Source organism: Tachypleus tridentatus, chromosome 13 (genome assembly GCF_004210375.1).
Source record: "Tachypleus tridentatus isolate NWPU-2018 chromosome 13, ASM421037v1, whole genome shotgun sequence".
NCBI lineage: Eukaryota > Metazoa > Arthropoda > Merostomata > Xiphosura > Limulidae > Tachypleus > Tachypleus tridentatus.
In genome coordinates, this window is record NC_134837.1 from 148,035,286 (window position 1) to 148,059,775 (window position 24,490).

General features: G+C 33.0%; 1 protein-coding gene across 3 annotated transcripts in view; it reads right to left on the bottom strand.

The window, feature by feature from the left end:
* The window catches only part of LOC143238084 (uncharacterized), a 178,178-nt gene that overhangs the window by 68,075 nt on the left and 85,613 nt on the right, over positions 1-24,490 (bottom strand). The window contains exon 1 of one of the 3 annotated variants that reach the window (XM_076478019.1): positions 14,299-14,423. The exons of the other annotated variants lie outside the window; for them this stretch is intronic. The gene's annotated coding sequence lies outside the window, so the exon portion shown is untranslated. Of the gene's footprint in view, positions 1-14,298; positions 14,424-24,490 lie in introns of those variants that run through there. 3 annotated transcript variants of the gene reach the window in all.

The following is a 24,490-nucleotide window of genomic DNA, read 5'->3' on the forward strand; positions in this document are numbered from 1 at the left end:
TCATTAATAAAAATATTGCAAGTTAAATTGATGTTTAAGGTAATAATTAAGTTTAGAAAGAAATTACTTCATGCAATAAAAAGTATATACAATAGATGGCGCTAGCACCAATAAATTTTGTTTTTTGACCTACGAGTTTATTCAAATTAAGTGACTGATATATAACCACCATTTTAATGTTTTCAGCTACTGTTATTAACTCTAAAGAAGGATTACATATTCTGAAATTTAAAATTTAAAGTTAAGGATAAAGTACTGTTTTGAACATTCCATTCTAGAAACCGGATTAATATAATTTTATTATGATTTAAATAAGTAATTCAGTTTAAGCAGTTCGTAATTATTTTAATGGATAGCAATCTGTAATATGTTTGTCATGTACCATATTTGTATTTTAATTTACTTTGCTTTATTTATTTACTTTTTGCAAAAAAAAAGTTTTGAAATTTGGTCAGATAAAGGCAAATTAAGTGATAATTTGAAAGCTTTCCAAAACAAATGTCAATTATGTACTTAAGCTTAGAGATATATCGATTTTAAACATTGAAAACGTTGTCCTTTTATCCAGATTATTATGTTTTTTGAAAAGAAATTATGTTGATTAAATAGATCGTGTTAATAATAAGAATAAAATAAATATTGTCAATATTTACTTATTTTTTACTCAAAAGTGAAACAAAAGAATCACATTGATTGCCTGCTCTATACTGTGAGGAACTAAACTTCCTTAAAAAATACGAAAATAATTAGAACCTCATTAGCTTCCCTATCTTTTCTTTATTTATGAATAGCTATTGCTTTATAGACAATTAGCTAGAAACGTTGACATTTATCCATCATTATTTTTGAAAAACAGCTGTATCATACACATATGTACATAAAACGATGTTTTTAAACATCATTCAATGTGACTAAAGGTGAAGACATTCAAAATTAATTGTTTCCTGCAAGCTATATAGTTTAACAAGGATATTTGAAACAATATTTCATAAAAGAAACTTTTGCATATTATTTATTATTGACATTATTTTATACATTACTATAAGCAATTTAAATGAATTGAATAGATTGTGTTATGGGAAAAGGGTAAAAACAACAATTCAATAAGCAACGTTCAGAAACACAGTTTAACTGAGCATTACCCATATAGTGTGTGTGTTTCTCATATCAACGCCACATTAGGCTATTCTGCGGTGCTCACGGAGGGGAATCGAACCCTCTGTTTTAGCGTTCTAAAACCGTGGACTTACCACTGTCCCCAAGGGGTGACTGCTCATATTGTTTAACTATGCATTGTTCATAAACACAATTTAACAAGCAATATACAAAAACAGTTTAATTGGGCATTGCTTATAAACACGGTTTCAGTAAGCATTTCTTGTAATTATGATTAAACTAGGCGCTGTTCATAAATACATTTCAACTCACGATTGTTAAAAAACAATTTAATAGGTTATAAAAATATTCAATCTTGTATTTTTTTTAATGAAATTCTTTGTGAATATAAAGTGTTCTTAGAGAAATGCATATTAGGTCGGTTTAAAATCTGCTACAATGAAATAGAACAAAAATAGATAATCCAAAAATTATAAAAACTGTATGATTAAACTTTCATAATTTGTCAAAAAATGTGCAGTACACTTAGTTTATCACAAGGGTAAACTCTGAATAGATAATTGTTCCACAAGAAACAATGTAACTTTGTGCATAGTCCATGTTTCAATACAAGAGTAGTTAAAGGTTATAGTAAATTTATTTAGCCACAACGAACAAAAGACTGATGAGTACAGTGTAGAGGACGACGTTTGAAAGTCTTCCATCTTTCGTCTTCAAAAATGCAAAAGGCTCTTAATATATATTCATATAAGGGTGGTCCCCAACGTCCTTCTGGACTGATAAGAAATGCATGGATTAGGACAAGGAAAGATATACTTGATGGTCCCTCAGCCATGAAGGATTAGAACGCTATACATTTTCAGCGGAAGCCTGACGACTGACTCACTGGAGAATTCTCGGCTTGCATGCATTTTCTAGAGATCTTTGTTGTATTAGGGTTAGTAACTGATGCTTCTGTCAATAGTTCCTATCCCTGACAAGCGTTTTCATTTATTAAAGTGCAGTAAAGCAAATACTTGAAACTTATTCATATTTCTCTATTTAGATTTAGTCAGGATTGATTTTCGTCCCAATTTTCCCCTAAAAGCATCTTCTTTATAGAAACAAATCCACAACTAAGACAAATTTAGTTTTCAATATCTGTAGCACGAATTATGGATACGTAGAGGGTTTGATTGCAGATCTAAGTGAAACATGTCTCAAATGAAATATTAAAGCAAAAAGTATTCGAACTAATAAATTAGTCTCAACAGATGTGCCATTTATACTATATAGAAGGTATTTCTAGTTTTGACCTGAACGCCACTTCATGTGACATGAGTCTCCTATGCTTCAGTTGCTTTATCTCTCTTTTTCTTTCTTGTTTCGTTTGGTCGTTATTAAGTCATGTGACCTTGGAGGATTAGGTACATCTGGACCTTAACTTCTCTTCCTCCTTGACTATTGATATGGTTCTTGAGAGTCGGATGAAGCCCACATTACGTTTTCAGTAGAATACGGTCAGGTAGCTTGGAAAACACGTACTTACATCATGCAGTTACTGCATGCACGTAGCAATAGTTCACTCGTACACGTGAGTGACTTTTTTTTCGGACCATGAGTATATAATGCCGAGTTTCTCAATATAAACACCCCTCTCCAGTGGCAAAGCGGTATATCTGCGGACTTACAACGCTAGAAACCGAGTTCCGATAAATATGGTGGGCAGAGCGCAGAAAGCCCATTGTGTAGTTTGTGCTTAATTCCAAATAAACAAGCAACCGATATAAAGTTCTATTTTTTTCATTATCAACATTATTTTTTCTTTACTTTAACAGTTCCACAAATATTAATTGAAAACAAATAGCACCAATCTTATTTTCACATAATTACCCTATTTTAAAATAAAAGTAACACTATATCTTCGTTCTCCGAGGGTTGCGGGGTTTGAATGCCTTTCACACTAACATGCTCGCCCTTTCAGCCGTGGGGGTTCAGCGTTATAATGTGACGTTATTCGTTAGTAAAAGAGTAGCCCAAGAGTTGGCGGTGGGTGGTGATGACTAGCTGCCTTCCCTCTAGACTTACACAGCTAAATTAGGAACGGCTAGCGCATACAGCCTTCGTGTAGATTACATAAGTTTACCAGGTTTAGTAGTGAGAGGTACTTAGATATATTATCACCAGCGTTCGTAATACGGTTCAGCGGTACAGATCTTCATAAATTTTGAGCCACTGACCCTGAAAGAAAACAGCCAATCAAAGGCGCTCTCGAAAATACGGGCTTGGTTTGGCTTTGAACCGAAAAACGAGATTGCTCTTCATTTCTTATAATGCGCTCACAAGCTAAAAGTAAGGAATGTGTTTAATGTATCGTGACGCAAACTGTGAACCTTTCGATCGCAGCCTGACACGTCAACCGGTATGCGGTTGGATTGTTAAATCAAAATTATAACGTTGTATAGCTACAGAGCAAAAACCTCATAAATAACATTGAACTATAAAACATTATACAACACGCAACGGCAACAATCACAGTGATTTAAGTACTAAATCGTATCACGGAATAGTTGATAAAATCATACAAAATGTAGTTACCAACTAATACATCAATCGAAGTGGTTAACGATACACGTATGTTATTGCAATACGATATAACAGTAAATTCCTATGACAATTGCTATTGTATTTTGTTTTTACCATTAGATTTTTTGCCGTATCTTATTCTGAAAGTCTAAAGTCATATTAGAGACGTATTGCTAACCTGAATTTTAACATAGGTATGATGTTAATATTGTCATGTTATGGTTATGATGAACAAAAGCTTAATTAGAAATACCTGTTAAAAATTATACACTTCAATTATAAGTTAATGCTATTTATACGTATAGTGATTTAATTAATTGTGTCAGTCAGTTACCTCGGATTATAAGCGAGTGAAATTCACGATTTTTGATGTACTATTTATTAACATATTCACTCTATCAACTGTTCTCGCATTGTTTCTGGCCCTAACCGCTTGGTTTCGTTGCTATGGTAACTTTAGTTGTTGATATCAGTACATGCAGTGCAAGGAAAACTGCCTGGAAAAACCATCAGATCAACGGAGGTTTGGACTGCTATATATACACGTATTATCTACATAAATATACTACATAAAAGCTTAGTTTTAGGCTTAGAACTACGAACGGACAAAAATTTTCAGAAAATGTTGTATATTATTATATTTTTACCTTACACATTTTTATTTCATTATAAACGATAGTGTTCGTGATATGATATGATGTTTTGCCAGATACTACCTTCTGATTTTTCTCAATACGCTTGAGTTTTTGGAAAATTAAGAAAAAACTAACCCTAAGTCTTAAGTTAACAGCTAAGAGAACTAGATTTGTTTGATTTAGATATTTAATCAACACTATTTAAAGGTTACCTGTCTCTAGTCGTTCCAAGTTTTGTACTGATAGACAAGAGGAAAGGCAGCTAGTTAACAGTACCATCCGCCAAATACTCAACTACTCTAATCGAATAGTGTGATTTGAGCTGAAATCTTTAACACACACAAGGCCTAAAATACGAATCGTAGTTGTTTAGGTTTGAAAAGCTAACCATAGATTCTTGGACTCTAATACAAAACTATAACGATACTGTTAGTCCACGACAGGCCAGAAGGTATATTTAAGCGAGAATATTTGCATATATATACATACAGAATAACAAGTGCAATATATAATAGAATGTAACATACACTTGCGAAGTCTGCTTCATTATAAAACAACACATACAGTGTCCTGTGTTCAATAAATAACTCAACCATATAATAAGAATCATCGACAGTAGTATAGTTTAAAAACTACCATTTTTTATATATTGAATACAAATGTTAATGCAATTATATTGATTAAAATTATGGGGCTGATTTTTGTTTCTTTGTTTGGAATTACGCACAGAGGTGTACAATGGGCTATCTGTGTTCTGCCCACCACGGGTATCGAAAACCGGTTTCTAGTGATGAGAGTTCTCAGGCATACCACTATGCCACTGGGGTGATTATTGGGTTAACAAGAATAGAGTGATGAACTTTGGGTATCTCGATCAGGCATCTAATATTTTCGTCCTTTAAGCTGTGGGTTACTATAATCTGATGGTTAATCCTATTATTCGTTGGCAAAGAGTAACCCAAGAGTTGGCAGTGAGTGGTGTTAACTAACTATCTTACATCTAGTTCATAACATGCGCAGATAATTATTGAGTAGTTATGCGAAAAATGTGTGTTTAGGCAGAAATCAGTTGAGTGAGCTATTTGTGCTGTGCCCATCGAAGAGACTCGATATTTAATTTTAGAACTGAAAGCTCTCAAGCTGAGCAAACAAGAAGCTATTTAATGGAAATTGAAGTCTAAATCTAACCATTGGAAACATAACTACAGTTGTATCATGGCCACAAGAGAAAAATTAAAGAAGTTTCTTAAATATCGGAACTGCCAATTTGGAGCCAAAAAGTTTGAAAGGAAATGGAAAAACGAACTAATCCCTTTGTTTTAATGTGTTAAGATCTTATGGATCTTTTCTCGTTCTTACTAGAGAACTGCATAAAGGTACTTTATGAAGTGAAATCTAAGAAACGTGTTTTCTGTGTCACATGATGACACTTTTGGGCCTCGCATAGCTTGATGATCATGGCTTTCGATTCGCAAATATGAGGGTCGCGAGTTCGAATCCCCGTCGCCGAACGTGGTCTAGCCACCTGGGTGTAAAAATCCTTGGCTTATAAAAATCATCTGTTGAGTTTAAACTATTTAGTATTAAGGTCATTACAGAGAAGCGAATGTCTATATGTTATAATATGTTGGAATTATTGTTTTTATACAGGATTGTTATTTGGTATCATATTCATTTCTATTATCGTTTATGCATCAGATAATAGTTTCTGTTGCAGAACATCTTCGAATATTTCCATAAGATAGTAATTATAGCCGTCCATATGAAGCACTTAATATCTTCAGACAATTTTTTCGTCTGTTTTGTCACAAAGTCACACACAATAGGCCGTCTACACTATGTCCACCGAAGAGAGGCAAATCCCAGATTTTAGCGTTGTAAGTCTGTAAAGCTACTCCTTCACCTGCTGAGGACTTTCATAAACAGCGAAGCACTTTGAACAAACTTATGCGCTATTAATTATTACTAAATATGCTGGTTTTTAAAGAAAATAATGCATTGCAATGAGTATATATTAATTACGCGTCGAAGATTTTCTATACGAATATTGCAAGCAATCTAACAAGCTTTCGAATATAAGTTCTCTCGTGGGCTCGACTTGTTTTTTATCTTGTCCTCAACCGTTGGCAACGAAATCGCACATATATATGGAAAAATTAAAAAAACAGCCGCCATTTCATCAAAATGAAGATATCTTCATCTCGTAGCCATGGTAACAAGTGGAACAACCTGATATGTCAGTGTATCATCTGGGAATTCCCTCTGTTGTAAGTAGGTATGCTATGTATGTAATATATAAGTAAAACGCAGGATTTTATTTCTAGAATATTAGTATAAAAATAAAGATAGTTTTTCTCCATTTTTTTGTTTCTATCCATATATTTTCTTTACTATTAAGTCCAACTGGCTTCCTAACGTCAGGGCTACTCTTCAATTGTACAGTTAAGAATTCATAAAGCATTATTTCCAAACGCGGGTTTTATCACATAGTTAGTTACAGCTTGCTGTAAGCTACCGTTTTTATTGTGAAATATCTGTTTGTTTTTCATCTCTCTCTATATATATATACATTTATGGGTGTAATTGTAATCCTTCCTGTTGTTTTTTTTAACTTAATCGCTTAATCCTCAAACCAGTACTCATCACAACCGAGTAAGATCGTTTTTTGAATTTAATCGGAAATCGTAAAATAACTTGCATTATGTCATTAATTACATATTTATACAAACAATACTTTAATGTATAAATCCATTCAAGTGGCAATTCAATAGTATTTAAGGTTACCATTTACTATTGTATTATTGTGTAATAAAATAATACACTCTTGTATGGTAACGTAATATTATTATTAGTCTTTCTCCAATTTTTTATAGTCCCCCGGTGAGTAATCTTAAGTCTACGGATTTACAACGCTAAAATTAGAGGTTCCATTTCACTCAGTGGACAGGCCCAGCTTGTCCAGGTGGTTAAGGCACTCGACTTGTAATCTGAAGGTCACCGGTTCGAATCCCCGTTACAGCAAACATGCTCGCTCTCTCAGGCGTGGGAGTGTTATACGGTCAATCCCACTATTCGTTGGTAAAAAATACCTCAAGAGTTGACGGTGGGTGGTGATGACTAGCTGCCTTCCCTTTAGTTTTACACTGCTGAATTAGGGACGGCTAGCGCAGGTAGTCTTCGTGTTGCTTTGCGTGAAATTCAAAATAAAACCAAACCACTTGGCGGACACAGCAGATAATCCGAGATGGCTTTATTATAAAACACACACAACATTATAAGTACACAGGGTTCTGCCTGTGCTAAAAGTGACCACAACTAGCAACAAGTGCCTCTGGAAATCAAAGCCAGATTTACTGTCCTCTATTTGCTGTTATTTATTTTAAAAGAATACGGGCATTCAAACATTTTAGTACCGTGAAATCTAGAAACAAAAGAGCGTACGATGATTTGTTTTTCATTTACGATTTTATATATTTATATGCTAAAATATTTCTTGTTTCAAATGTCGTGCATATAGAAATTCTAAGCTCCAGAAATTAAATGCGTTACATCTGAGACATTGGTCGTGAACTTGAAAACTTTGAAATAGGCAGTTGTGTGGATTACGACAAACATTTATTGTTTACTATGCTTAGGACGTTTTAGATCCAAAGTCTAAACTGGTACATAGCTAAGATAATTATATAATGGTATAACAGATTTTAGATCTTGTGAGTAACGAAATAACTGTTTTGTCATGTTATATACGCAAATTTCGGTACAACTGACAAAATTATCATTGAAGTCACAAGTTTAGTTGGTTAGGATTTCTTCTAGTGCCACTTCACAGATGTCGCCAAGCTAACTGCAAATAGAATGGCATCTAATTATTGATTTTTGAGCTAAAATTTTCCAATAAAACCCCCTCACAAGATTTCAACGTGTATGACAATTTTAAGTTGTTTTCCCACATTTTGTGTTATTGAGAAAAAAGAGAAGCCTTGTTGTAAAGAGAAAATAATAAAAACTATAAGTATATATATGTAAACGTACGCTAAATATTACAGAAAACAACATGTTAGCATTGCATGTAAAAATTGTAGGGTTGTTGGTTTGCAAGACTATTCTATTTTGACACATATTCGCAAAAAAAGTGTAAAATACAAAATTTACTAGTTTATCCATCATTCTTACAAATTCGGAAGCTCATAAGAAGCTATATTTATAAAATATAAGTTACTTGAAACGAAACTAGAATAGCTCTGTGGGGACTACACATTATCAATGAAACAAGCCGTTCATATTTCACAGAGTGTTGTGACACTAATGTAACGTTTCGTTGTTTATCAAGCACAAACTTTCACTACGGGTTGTAGGATCGAATCCTGTCATGGAACGTGCTCGCCTTTTCAACTGTGGGAACGTTATGTGACGATCAATAACACTATCGTTGGTAAAGAGTAACCTCAGAGTTGGCGGAGGGTAATGATGACAAGCTGTCTTCTCCTTTGTTTCTTACTTCAAAATTAGGGAGAGCTGGTGTAGATAGTCCTGTAATAGCTTTGCTCAAAATTCAACAACCATGCAGTGTTTACATTAACTGTATAATTTAACGTAAAGACTGTAACTAGTTTGTTAAAGTTTAAAACTGCGAACTAATACCATGAAGGCTCGGCATGGCCATGTGGTTAAGGCACTCGACTCGTAATCCGAGGGTTGCGGGTTTGAATCCCGGTCGCGCCAAACATGCTCGCCCTTTCAGCCGTGGGGGCGTTATAATATGATGGTCAATCCCACTATTCGTTAGTAAAAGAGTAGCCCAAGAGTTGGCGGTGGGTGGTGATGACTAGCTGTCTTCCCTCTAGTCTTACACTACTAAATTAGGGACGGCTAGCACAGATAGCCCTCGAGTAGCTTTGTGCAAAATTCAAAAACAAACAAAAACAAAACAAACACTACGGGTTATCGGTACGATGCCCAGTGCAAGGATCAAACACCGAATTTTATTTTAATGAAACATTTTTATTGAAAAACATGCCATTTATTCAAAGATAACATGACATATCTAAGAAACACATTAAGCCTCGTTAGTTTAGTCCCTTTACTTCTAGTGACCGTATTGTATTCTTATTCACAGGGAGGTCTCGCGCTAATAAAATGACTAAATTAACTAGAAAGCAAGTGATATATAAATCAAGTAAATTTCTAGCCAATGGATCCTTCGTTATTTGTGTTTGCTATTAGTCACCCCGTTTTTCTTGTTTTGCTGTAGTAAAAGTAAATAACAAGCTCTGGGAACATAAATATTTAAAGCATAAAAGTGAAAAACACATTAAAACAAGAATACGTACTTTTAGCGCAAAAATTAATTAGTGATTGCAATTGCTATCCTTTTATATGATTCTGTGATGCACTGTGCATAACTGATATTGAATATCACTCCTAATTATATCATTTGTCTGAAATACCCTTTCCTCTTATTATTAACATAAAATCGGATTGAAAATAATTATTTGATATTTTGTAGTTTTCATCTGAACAACTCATACGACATATCGGCTGAACATAAAGGTAAAATATCACAGCGTTTAGACGTATCCATCCATAATTTAGAACCAGAGGGAAGACATCTTGTCATAATTTGAATCCTCAATGTTTCTCTTGAAAAAAATTTATTCGCTATGATGTTTTTTTTTAAAATAGTATAGGAAACTAAGGAAAACGAAACGCCATAGGTAATGAAATCTCTCATATACTCATATCATTTATTGATATGCTGCTTAATTAGTACAATTAAATTCAGATTTTGTGAATTATAAGCGCAATAGAAACGTCGCGTTGTGACCGTAGCATAGATAAATTGAATTCATTTAAAATATTATACATTAAATAAGTGAAAAAATAACCACCAGTAACTATATTACAGTATAAATTGTTGCACTGAATTATTCTCCAGAGAGACTTTATTTCCGTTCATTGCTTAAAAATAACGAAAAAACAAGTGTCATGTTGTTATTACAATCCAAGCTTAGTTTCTAAAAAGAAGCAAAAATAATAAAAAGTAGTTTAATTTTTCAGACTTTTCGGGCAAAGCTATGCAAAGAGTTATTTGAGCATAGCCATACCTACTTTTTAATTCATAGGCTAGTGGAAAGACATCTAGTCAAAAGCATCCACCGCAAATTCTTGGAGTAATACTCGTTTATAACCAAATAACTGATTTTCACCGCTACTCTTATAGTACGACCACAGCTCCAAATTACGGGAATAAGTTTTTGCGTCAATGGGACACGAGCCGTGGATCTTAGAATACGCACATAACAGTAGTTTGGTTGATACTATTCTTGTTCACGTTATCAAGGTTAACGTTGAAAATAGTAAAATCTAGTTAGTTAAATTAGTAACAATATTTATTAATCTCTATTCTATAATTTTTGTAACTTTTTTCCCCCAGATATATTTTATTTTAGAGGGCTCTGTGATAAAACAATTTAAAGTTTTATCACTTGTTTAGTTCTTGTTATTTAACGTTTTTAGTCGCTCAGTTGTGTATTAAAGTCAACAAATATAAGCTATTTCCGCTTATAATTCGTACTTAAGGAAGTGGCCCGGCATGGCCAAGCGTGTTAAGGCGTGCGACTCGTAATCTGAGGGTCGCGGGTTCGCATCCCGGTCGCGCCAAACATGCTCGCCCTTTCAGCCGTGGGGGCGTTATAATGTGACGGTCAATCCCACTATTCTTTGGTAAAAGAGTAGCCCAAGAGTTGGCGGTAAGTGGTGATGACTAGGCGCCTTCCCTCTAGTCTTACACTACTAAATTAGGGACGGCTAGTACAGAGAGCCCTCGAGTGGCTTTCTGCGAAATTCAAAACAAACAAACTTAAGGAAATAATGTTCTAGCATGTTGTGCCATAGAGCTGATTTGTAATATACAGAACAACAAATGAAGTTTACACATAGAATGCTCTAAAATGTGATATTAAACGGAAAAATTGAAACATTAACTACTGAGAAGTTACTTCGACTCAAAAACATATACACTTGATTATATATTAATCTGATCTGATGTATGGCTCCTCTTGAATTATATCCAACAAAAACCATTTAAGGTATTGAAATATAAATCATTAGTAATCAACTCTGACGAGAAACCTTTTCATGATAGTGTTTAGTTGTAACGATTGTTAAGCATACAATGGACTATCCATGCTCTGCTCGCCACGGGTTTCGAAACTCTATTTTAGAGTTATAAGACATCAGACTGATCGGGGAGATCATCTATCGAAAACTAATCTTCATTATCTTATGTAGAGTTAAACTTGTGACAAAAACACAGGTTTTTGTGACTCTTGCTATGATCATGTTGTTGAAATGTCATGAAAAGGCTTCATAGCTTTCTCAGTCAATGTTAAGTACTTTTGTAATATCTTATGCTCCTGGAAGTTGAAATTCAAATCCAACGTCTAGTTTCCAAAACATACGGTAATTATCACAATATAACTTTGAAGCATAGTTTACTTAGATTATTGGTTGATTTACATCATTATAAAATTGATCTCAATGAACAGTGGCTTTTGTAACTACTAAAGAACTATCATACGAAATGATTATTTATTATACATCTGTTTTTATTATGTGGTGTCCTTTTAAATTCACACTTGTTTAAAACAACTTGAACATAACTTCATAATACTCTTCTTTATTATTTTGGAATTGTTTTCTTAATATTTCTTGCGCAGATCTTTATGTATAATTCTAAAAAAATGTGTTTTTTCATTATTTAACAGAGCAATATATATAAAATGTGTTTATCGTTTCAAAAAAGAAAATAAACTTCTAATTCTTGGAATTTTCCGTCGATATATTTTCACAATCTAAGAAAGACAATAACCTATTTATTATTGTACTTTTCTTAATAAGGAAACTACTGAAAATTAGAACAAAAAAACCATGCAAATGAAAGTTTTTGGTACAAACATTCGTTCAGCGTTTACTTCAACCTAGTTAACAAACATTAATTTTGCATTATGTATTATTTTGCTCTTTATAATTGAGCTTATTGTGTTTTCACCCTTTTTTGTATTCTCTTTGCATGAAAAGTCGTAGCAAAATACCATCAATAAAGTTTTTTTAAGCGTGCGTGGGACATTATAGAACGCACATGAAACCTACAGATTCAAGCATACGGCGGATCTTATTAACGTGAACAACGTCTCTGTCTGCCTGTCTTATCATATAAAGTTCCTCATGAAACGACTGCTAGTTGTAGAGATGTGTGAAGAAATAACAAAGGAAAGTAGCAGTCTTTCCAACAATTACCTATCTATCATGCAGTATACCTGAGTTGTTACCTTTTATTGAATTATCTCTAGGTCAATTTACAGCTTGTTATTCTCAGCAGATATAGGCACTAGGAAGATGAAGGCAGAACGTGTGGTAGGATTAATATGGTAAGACCAACCCCTTGGTTTGTCAATTACAGTCTCCATTACACTAATGGTTTCTAACCATACGGTTTGGTCGAGAGCAATAAAAATATTAGAGGAGATAAAATTTCAGTTTATGTTGATATACAATGAGGATGAACCAGACGGAGAGGAAATTACAAGTAAGGAAAACAAGGGTCAAGAAGAGAGAGAAACATGAAACCAAATTAATGAAACAGATTTTAAACACACTAAAACTAAAGTTCTTTACGCTACAAACAAAAGATAATGATAGAGATGGAAGGAATCTCTCTTGAATTTATTGGATAAATTCTCTGAACAACAAATAACTTGTACAAATAGTTTGTATTTTTAACTTATCAATACAAAAGTAAAGTACAGATTAGATGACAATTTTTTTGAGAACAGATTATTGAAGAGAACGTCGTAAATTGTTTCTTGTCGACCATCGAATGTCTTCACGGATAAAAAAGTCCTTTAAAATTTGAACTACATCGGTTCGTTAGTTTGAGAAGTAGTTTTGGGAAAGAATGCAGACGATCATATGAGAATTGTTTAATTAAATTCTCATGCCGTCGAAGAATGTGTTATATTACTTCTTCCGTAAAATACTGTTTAACCATGGTAACATTAATATTCAAGTGTTCATTTTTCCCGCTGAATTTATCAAGTTATTGTGTTACATTACTTCTTTCGTAAAATACTGTTTAACCATGGTAACATTAATGTACAAGTGTTCATCTTTCACGCTGAATTTATCAAATTTGTGTTACATTACCTCTTCCGTAAAATACTATTTAACCATAGTAATATTAATATACAAATGTTCATCTTTCACGCTGAGTTTATCAAATTATTGTGTTACATTACCTCTTCCGTAAAATACTATTTAACCATAGTAACATTAATATACAAGTGTTCATTTTTCCCGCTGAATTTATCAAGTTATTGTGTTACATTACTTCTTCCGTAAAATACTATTTAACCATAGTAACATTAATATACAAGTGTTCATTTTTCCCGCTGAATTTATCAAGTTATTGTGTTACATTACTTCTTTCGTAAAATACTGTTTAACCATGGTAACATTAATGTACAAGTGTTCATCTTTCACGCTGAATTTATCAAATTTGTGTTACATTACCTCTTTCGTGAAATACTGTTTAACCATGGTAACATTAATATACAAGTGTTCATCTTTCACGCTGAATTTATCAAGTTATTTCGCAACTATCTTTGAATCACTAGAGCTGGAGTTATGACCCGTTACTTTGAAGTAATGGTCATTCAAGTTCACGATAGAACATTTATTCGCCTTAGTCTGACTTAAGGGATTATAGTTTTCAGCTTAAAAGAAGTAATATTATTACATATATCGAACAGTCATATTTCTTTTGTTGAATTAATCGAAAAAAAGTACAAGACATATTTCGTTCATTTTGTTTAAGACGCTGTAAAGTAATGACATTTATACCAAAAACACCAATTACACTAATTTAATTAAAATATTAAAGGTTTTAGGTCATAAAGATAAGAACAAAAACAGGATAACTTACGTTGTTAGGTAACGTTCATGAGACGTAATGCCGATTATACTACTTCGTACTCATCCACGTTCCGACTGACTACAAATGGCCGCACGTTCGTTGTGAGCTGATACCTCGTGAAACGAGATCACGTCACAAGAGTAGGGTTTGAGAAGTGGTGGAATACTCGTTAAAAGGCAAAAAGAAAATTGAAGCTGTGGTAATGTTTGCGAGCTACCACGTTTGTTTGCTGAATGTAGAACCCTACTTAAAATTCAGATGCTTGGGAGACACGACATTATGAAATTACTCTTATTATTATTTGCGAGGCTTAGGGATGCGAGTAATTTCACATTTAGATGTTTACATTTGTTGAAATATTCTATTATTAAAGTGGAATGGGTTTTATGGAAATTCTATAAAAACATTAAAATGTAAGACGATGTTGTTTTAAACAGAAAATCTAGCACATATTCGATCCTTTGATTTACAGTGTAAACTTATCACGTCTTTAGGAAAGAATAGAAACAACAACTTAGAAACATAAGCTGTGGAATAATAGTAGGAAAACCAATCAAGGACTATTAGCCTCTCAGTAACACAACTTTCTTGTTGTTTCTAGAAGAATTTCATAGTTTATTTTATGTAATGCATGTTGTTGATTAGTGGACACTTTTGTTTGTAATCATAGATTACAGGACGATAATTATTAGTCCAATGTTAAAACACAGAGGTTGAGTAATTCAATGATTATACATAAATTACATCATAACCTACTGATTTGGTTGTGCGTTGTTGCTTTAGAATGTATTACGATGTTAAAAATAAGGTTAAAGATAAAAAAAGTTTTTAACACGTTAGGTATAATTAATATAGCACAAATCTATACCGATTATTTAAACTTATAACTTCTGTATCAAACATGCTCACTTTATCAGCATTAACAGTCGTAGGAGCGTTATAAATTGACGGCAAATTTGTTTGTTCCCTTTGTTTGTTTGTATTTAACGACAAAACTATACAATAGGTTGTCTTGGGTTATCTGTCCTCTGTCGAACACAAGTATCGAAACCCATTTTCTAGTATTGTATTCCGTAGACATTCTGCTGTGCCAGTGTAGGGTGGGAGACTTGACGGCAAATCCCACATGTCATTGGGCGGTGTTTACTAACTGCTTTATTTTTATTATGTCAATTTTAGATTTCTCTTTTTGTTTTGTTTTTCTAAATTTCACGCAAAGCTACACGACGGATATTTGCGCTAGCCATCTATCTTTATTTAGCAGTGTAAGACTAGAGGAAAGGCAACTAGTCATCACCACCCACCGCCAACTTTTGGGCTGCTCTTTTACCAACGAATAGTGGGATTGACCGATACAATAAAACATCTCCACGGCTGAAAGGGCGAGTATGTTTGGTGTGACGGGGATTCGAACCCGCGACCCTCAGATTACGAGCCGAGTGCATTAACCACCTGGTCACGCCTGGCCTATATTTCAGTAAATGAAGCCTGATTTATACGCTGGTATTTTGTCCGTGAATTAGTTGAAATTCAAAACCAGTAAACATTAAAATATAACAATACTTAAGAATTATACGAGTCTAATCAATAAACCATATAACATTGGAAAATTAAGTATACGTGTACCGCAAGTTAAATAAATTTTAAATTACAGTTCCTTCTTAACTAATGCTACAAAAAATAGTGGTAAGAGTAAACATATTACTTTTCTGTGGGTGTTTGCATGTCTTATTACTTTCCATGAGTCAATTAATTATAAAAAAATCACATTTAACAATTAAAAAATTTTCAACCGAAACATAAATGCAATAAAAATTAGTCAAAGAATAACAATGATTTGTATGTCGCTAGTAACGGTTTTATCCTAATATTTTTATCGCATGATTAGCCATTGTAAATCCTTTTCTATTTAGCTCTATTCAATTATATTAATATTAAAATATATGATTAAAGGATTTATGTTTTCAAAGCATATTTGATTAAGTGCTTTTACTTATGGGCTATGATAAAGTGAAAGAAATATGGTGCGATTGTTTTAAAATTAAGCACATAAAAGCTATATACATATCGTGAAGTTTTAAATAAATTACCGTAATAAAAACAATATGGTTGTCATTGATCTCAAAGCTATAATCATTTATGACATATCATAAAAATTCACAACCGATTTTTTCTCAAAATATGAGTACACTTAAAAATTTGTATTAACTACAAAATAAATCGTTACGTATATCCTTTTCTCTAGTTGTATTCGGTTGCATTTATGAAAAAAGTGAAGTGCACTATTTAACCTATGCCTATACATATGAAATAGATCGAGCTAGGCCCGGCATGGCCAGGTGGGTTAAGGCGTGCGACTCGTAATCTGAGGGTCGTGGGTTCGCATCCTCGTCGCACCAAACATGCTTGCCTTTTCAGCCGTGGGGGCGTTATAAAGTTACGGTCAATCCCACTATTCGTTTGTAAAAGAGTAGCCCAAGAGTTGGCGATGGGTGGTGATGACTAGCTGCCTTCCCTCTAGTCTTACACTGCTAAATTAGGGATGGCTAGCGCAGATAACCCTCGAGTAGCTTTGTGCGAAATTTAAAAAATCAAAAACTAGATTGAGCTAAAATAATTATGAATTGTCAAAATCGAAACACTAATGTAATCTATATATTGCACAGTTTTTCTCACGTTAGAAACAGGATCATTTTCACATTACTTATTTCTGTATATTCTTAAAAAATACCTAAACTCCTGAGAACTGTAGAAAAAAACCATTACACTTTCTATCTGTATAACTATTGAACCGTTTTATACTGCGTAAAGTAATTAATCAACATAAGTTTCAGTATATGACAAAACAAAAGTATAACCAAAAACATCGATTTTCCAGCCATGCACCTGCAAAAGATTAATTAAGCAAGCCCACTGTTCCTCCCTTAAACATAAGGTTATTATTTTTTTTAATGAAAAGCAAATATATTTTGAAGAATGAGATGACATCTTGATGGAAGATTTATCTATAGAACATCCTACATTTTTCTCTTCATTTGGTTGGATGAAATACACTCAAAACTTCATCAGACTGTACGTGTATAGTAGTAGATGTGGCAGTCAGTCAAAACAATTATAAATATTGTTCAGTACTAGTGTGAAAATATTTAGCAGTGTGGAAAAACATGAAGCAAAAAGAAGTGTTATACGAGATTAACACTTTGTGACATCATAGTGTGAATGTTTTTTTTTACGCGACGAAGGAATTGATAATCTCTGCATAATTTTATTTCTAACGTTAACTTATTGTTTGTGAATTTCTTGTTTGGTTCTTGCTATTCATGTTTTAAAAAGGGAAGAGCGAGAGAGTCGTAACGGAAGTAACCTTTAATTAATCTAAATAAGTTTTGTACCTGACTTTTTGAAACAGCACCATAACTCTTTGTTTTGAATTTCGTGCAAAGCTACACGAGGGCTATCTGCGCTAGCCGTCCCAAATTTAGCAGTGTAAGACTAGAGGGAAGGCACCTAGTCATCATCACCCATCGCCAACTGTTGGGATATTATTTTACCAACGAATAGTAGGATTGACCGTAACTTTATAACGCCCTCACAGATGAAAGGGCGAGCATGTTCGGTGCGGCGAGGATTCAAACCCGCAACACTCAGATTACGAGTCGAACGCCTTAACCCACCTGACCATTATCATCTATCAAATACTGTTTATAATAAAGGTACATGTTTAAAATAGCCTTTAGTATTCATTACACATGTTTACAGTACAAAACTGTCAAAATCTGAGTAGAGGAGCATGGGATAGTTATTACAGTTTTTAGTCTCATAACTTTGTAAGATGTAGCTTGTTCAATTGTTTTAGCTGCCGAGACTATGTGCCTGTCACCCACAATGTAGAGCAAGGGATTCACTTGAGACTTTCGAAAAATGTGTTTTCGATGATACCAAACCTGGATAAACTTTGTTGTTGTATCGTTGTATCTAATAAGTAAAGATGGCCAGTCTTTATTTTGTCTACATTGTCAAGTTTTGTATTCTCTGTGATATGTTCATAACTATAGAACAAGGCCTAAATGACATCGATGCAGAACCTTATTATTAGCAACCTAATAAGCTTTACCTTACCAATCAGTTTTTGTAGCCTCTAAAGGTAACCATTAAATATTGACTCTTTTGGCCGAAAGCTCAAACTAAAGAAATAAAATCAACTTAAAAATAGAAAACTACAGCCCTTTTTTAAACATAAAACTACAGTTCTTTTTAAACATAAAACTACAGTTCTTTTTAAACATAAAACTACAGTCCTTTTTAAACATAAAACTGCAGTCCTTTTTTAAACATAAAACTACAGTGCTTTTTTAAACATAAAACTACGGTCCTTTTTTAAACATAAAACTACAGTCCTTTTCAAAACATAGAACTACAGTCCTTTCTTAAGTATGCATACAGGTTAGCTGGTCTAGACAAAGTCGTTGTATAAGACGGTAGAAACTAGAACTAAAAGCGACGAGGTACTAGAAACCAGCAATATAAGAGGAGCTGCGTTAAAGAGTGAATATCCATTTAAACAAATGATCCAAGTGGCATCCAGATAAAAATTATTAGCATTAATATAAAACCTGTCATCATAGTAAAAAACTATACGAAATGAACGATAAAAATACGCATATCTGCCTCATTATTCTGGAATCATTTACACAAAGTCATGTGCATAAAACCTTTAGCAAAGGTGAATAAAAATGGTGATTAAGAGACAATACATACTAGAAAAAAATTAAATAGATGTAAAGTCCAAGTAAGAAACCTTCACTACAAACTAATTTTATTGTTAACTGTTGTATTTTCTTTGTCTAAAAGTTTAAAAAGTTTGTTTTTTAAATCTCACATCTTTTAAAATTTAGAAATGTTTTATTTCTTAATGTAATTCTATTTAAAGCACGTGTCTTTAGGTTTATTGTAAAAATAAATTATTATGATTTACATCTTTCAACAGTTTCTCTTAGAAATTTCACAAAATTCATGTATTTTTTTAGTTGTATACGTTAGAGATCCCACAATTTTCCACCCAGAAATGCGACCTATGGTATGTCGTCTCTATAATTGTAGCCAGTCTAGGTCGTTTCGGACTTCTCAGCAATCATTTTGGCATTCATGACCAGCAACATGATCGCGTGGAGTTGCTAATTTCATGATAAATATAACTGTCCCTATCCAGACTTTAGTTGTCATTTATTTAGCTAATAAGTTAGATAGACTTCTCGGTTAGGCCCGAATTACAAAATTCCGTTACAAACTGGTAGCGATTTCCTACTTTAAATATTGATACATACGTCATGAAGATTTGGCTATTTTTACTTACAAGATGCAAAGGTTCCACAACAAAGATTGTCAAGGCACGGTATCCTTGAAGACAAATTTTTCAAAAATCTAACATGAATCCTTCCCCATACATTATAAGTGCCAGACATATCATTTCGATAACTAGATAAATGCTTTCTATATTGTAAATGTATATTTCAACATAAAACATGCTTCTTATACTAGAATATAGATTGATAGTAAAACTGCGCGAAGGTTATTAGCGTTTGTTAGTTTGTATTTAAGTACAAAGCTACACGATGGTTATCTAAACCCCGGTTTTAGCCGTTGAGAGCTCGTAGGCTGTGCCAATGGGGGGTGGGGTGGGGTGGAAAGTTATTTGGGTCAACAGTTACAAAATGTATATTTTTTATACTGATGGTTTGGATTAAGGGTTAAGCTAGGAGTGTGGATTAAGGGTTAAACTAGGAGTGTAGATTAAGGGTTAAAGTAGGAGTGTGGATTAAGGGTTAAAATAGAAGTGTGGATTAAGGGTTAAAGTAGGAGTGTGGATTAAGGGTTAAAATAGAAGTGTGGATTAAGGGTTAAACTATGAGTGTGATAAGACGCGTGAGGTATGATTCTTCTTATTACCTGGGGTAATTCTTTTAAAACTAAATCAGTTACTTCCTTTAATGTCATATTCTGATATTTATTTTTCTTATAAAACAACCAAGTTTTTACACAATGCTGTCAAACTAATTCAATATATATGTTTATGAAGAAAATGGTATAGGATTTTGTTAAAACAATATAAACTTTTGTCTGACATCAATTTTCTATAGTTAACTAATGCTATATTTTCATACATGTTAAGTGTTACATAACAAGATTAAACTTATACGTATAACAAAGGAACGTGACTCATGTTCTGTAGAATTCATTTGAATTACTTACATTAATTACTGTGTTTTCGTCTCAGAGTTTCTTTGTTTTTAACTGCAGCTTTAACGCTTATAACCCACAAGTTTCTTCGTATTTCTATCTGAAATTCATCTGTTTAAGCGAAACGTAATAAAGAAATAATCAACATTTGTGTTTCCTTCAAATGACATAATTTAGTATCACAGAAACGGATCAGTTCATAAAACTAGCATTGGAATATGCGTCTTCTTGAAATAAGGAGCTTGAGTGTTACCCGCCCACGCTAAATTTCTCTCAAATGCAAAAAAGTAAACGCCTGCTTTTAACCCAATACACGCTTGACTAGTTTGGATGTGTGAGTTTGATGTTAAACAGCCACATTAAACACATTATATGCCAGCTACTGCATTAATTTAGGTTTAAGTTTCTGAAACTCTTTCGTTTTTCCAGGGAATAAATAATGGAAATGCATAAATATGTATTATATATATCAGCAATAACTTTCAATAAACTGACTTAGAATGTTTTCCAGTAAAATAATTAGACATAAACACTGAATATTCCTTAAGATTCGAAAATAATTTACTTTTATTTAAGTACAAGTTACATACACTAATTTAATATCTGCAGTTTATGTGATACTGTCTAATTCAGCCTCTACAGCAAGTGTACTTTGCTGAAAAATCGCCATTTGAAGTTATAATACTTCACATGAATGGCTTTATCTGAAAACAAAGCAATATTATTGGTTAGCTAGTCATATATAATCTCCATATATGGCGAAAGATTATCTAAAGGAACATAAATTTTATAAGTATAAAACTGAAGCATTAGTTTAGCATTAATTTAGCAATGAATGATAATGTTTACAGTTTAGTTGAATCGCATGAATGTTGTAATGGATTGTAACCGTGGTTATTAGGTTGAGTTTGATGAAATAGCTGAAGAAAACGTTCAGATAATTAGAAAGAAATTTGAAACAATATATATGTGTGCTTTCCCATGCTACCGTCATGAAAAAAATATCAGATCCATAAGAAAACACAAGTCAGGCCCATTAGAAAACAATCTTGTTGAAGAAAACACAGAATAAGATTTCTAAAAACGCGAAAAAATATTAAAAACTGCTTTTCCATGTTAACTTTCTATTCAGAGAATAATGTTGAATCTGTAGGTTGAATAAACATAGGTGTTTTGAAAAAAAAAAATTATCAGATAAGTTAAATGTGTAGCCACGTACTACATGAATGTTGAACCATAAAACAACCAAAACACCCATTACATTTTACTACCGTTAATGTAATAAAGCAGTGGATAGCAGCAAAGTTTTATAGCTGAGAAAATATAGAGAACTGTCAAATTTATCACATTGCAGTTGGATAATTGAAAAGAATAGTTAATAATAACTGATAGATGCAACACGACGATACAGTTAGAAAGCAAATGTATAAGCTTTAATAAAATTATTCTTACTTTGAAGCTTAGTTTATATATGAGTAGTAAGCATCTCCATAAATGAAAAATCAAAGACATTTTGAGGTAAAAGCTGGTATATACAACTTTTTAACAAACTTTTGGCCGTTAATTTAGAAAATAAAAATTATTTTTACCATACTTAGTTTTGAGATTTCTGGCTTCTAATTTTCAAACCTAAAATTCATAGACGAAGATATCTTATGGCAAACTATTAGTCTATCATTGAATAAAATTAGCAGAAAACAAACAAAATCATCAAAGCTACCACTAAACTGAAAATTATATAAAACAAAAGGTAAATAATATATCATTTGCATTTGTATTTTACGCACAAAAGTGCACAAAGTACTACTTGTACATTTGTGATCCTAATTTTAAACTGATAAGCTAGAGAAAAGCAAACTTGTCAATAATATTAACTTCCTCCCAACGTAGGGTTTCTCTAGTGTAACCGAAAAATGGGATTTGACTGTTTATCTTATACAGCGCCAACATCCATGGAGAATAGATCGCATTTTTGAGACAGTGAGATACAAATCATGAATAGTTGGATTCATATATCCAGTACGTTGATCAAGTCACATCCGGTTCATTATGATAAGACAAACCATTAGTATAAAGTAGAACTTATAATCCTTCTTAAGTCTTTGTTACGCAAATCAGGTATGTGATACAAAATCTAAGTGACTAATCATCAACATATGCTACATCTAGTAATCTCACAGAATCTCGTGTCTGTAATCATTTTGAAATGAATTACAAACGTTCCAAATACTTCGTTTTCTGTAGCTAGACTTAAACATACATCTAAATATTTAATTTACGTAAAATCTATCAATCAGAAAGTGTAATACCAAAATATCATCTCATTTTAACCTTTTGTAATTAGTATTGATCATATACATAATATATATAACTGTGTTTTTCTGAGCTTTCATATTGTCTATGCACGTTCTCAATTATATCTATCTTATCCGAATTCCATAAGGTCGTCAAAATGTACCAATTATTTTACACAGTAGAAGTTAAATCATGAAGCTTTCGCTCTTATGTCTCAGCGTGTACATGTTTCTCTATATTTCTCAGAACTACACAGATATGTAACATATATGGTTAGAATTATATGTCTATCCTCCTGATTTTTGTCTCTCGAAGATTTCTTCTGATGATTATTGTGCTTTACCTCAGTAGTCAGTTCTAGTCATAAGGAAACTATGAATCCGGTCAGTTGTTTTTAGGTTTATCATTGTGAACAAATGTCTTGTTTATTTGTTCATTTGTATGTGCCAGTTTTTTCTTTTCCTTATTCAACTTGCCCACCCGCTTGTACGGCGGTAAGTCTACGGATTTACATCGCTAAAATCAGGGGTTCGATTCCATTCAGTGGGCTCAGCAGATAGCCCGATGTGGCCTTGCTATATGAAAACACACACATTACTCAACTCATCAATTTTTTTAAATGGAAAGTTTTCGCGTTACGATGAATCCACTAAACGATTGTGCATATAGTATGTTAATTTGTACTCATGAACAAAGATACGCAATAGTCTGCCTGTTCTCTACCTGCCATAGGTATCGAAACCCGGTTTAAATCACATATTAAACCATATGTGATATTATTGATAACATGCTTGAGTATGGAAAGGTCAGAAGAACCCCATAACAGGACTCTATGTTGTGGAGAACATTCTGTAGCTAGATAGACTTGTTCAGATGGTATTTGTACAATGCTAACACAGAAAAGGTTGCATTAACACTTAGAATAATTCTGATTGTTGTAAGTTCCATAAATAAAATTGTTTGTTTTTTTAATTTCGCGCAAAGCTACACGAGGGTTATCTGCGCTAGCTTTCTCTAATTTAGCAGTGTAAGACCAGACAGAAGACAATTAGTCATCACCAACTCTTAAGATACTCTTTTACCAACAAATAGTGGGAAAGGCGAGCATGTTTGGTGTGACAGGGATTCGAGCTCGCGACCCTCCGTCGAACGCCTTAAGCCACCTGGCCATGCCGGGCCTCAACAAAAGACAGAACAGTTAAAACATAATTGATACATAATGGGATGAATACGTATCACAAATATTTATGGGTCATATTTAAATCGTTTAAAGTACAAAAATACTGACAATGTGTTAGAACACAACGGAATACTTCAAGATTGATGTGCTATAGTTGATTATCGTTGTTAGTTTCAGAATGTATCTCTGGGAGCTGATATCACATACTGATATGAATTAACCCTTAAGTATTTTCATTCCGTAACCTCCTACAACCTACAGTGAAAATATATCTTAAGGCAAATGTGGCTTTTCATTTCATTCAAAATGCTTCAACATAAAATTGTACTATAATAATGAAATACAAAATGATTCACAAAATGCGATATTAGACCCACGAAAGCTGAAATTTGAAGATTTTCTAACTTAAAATTAGCGAAATTATCTTGTTTCGCTTCTAACATTTATTTATCTAAATCTTAGGTATACTTTAAGCGCATTGGATTTCCC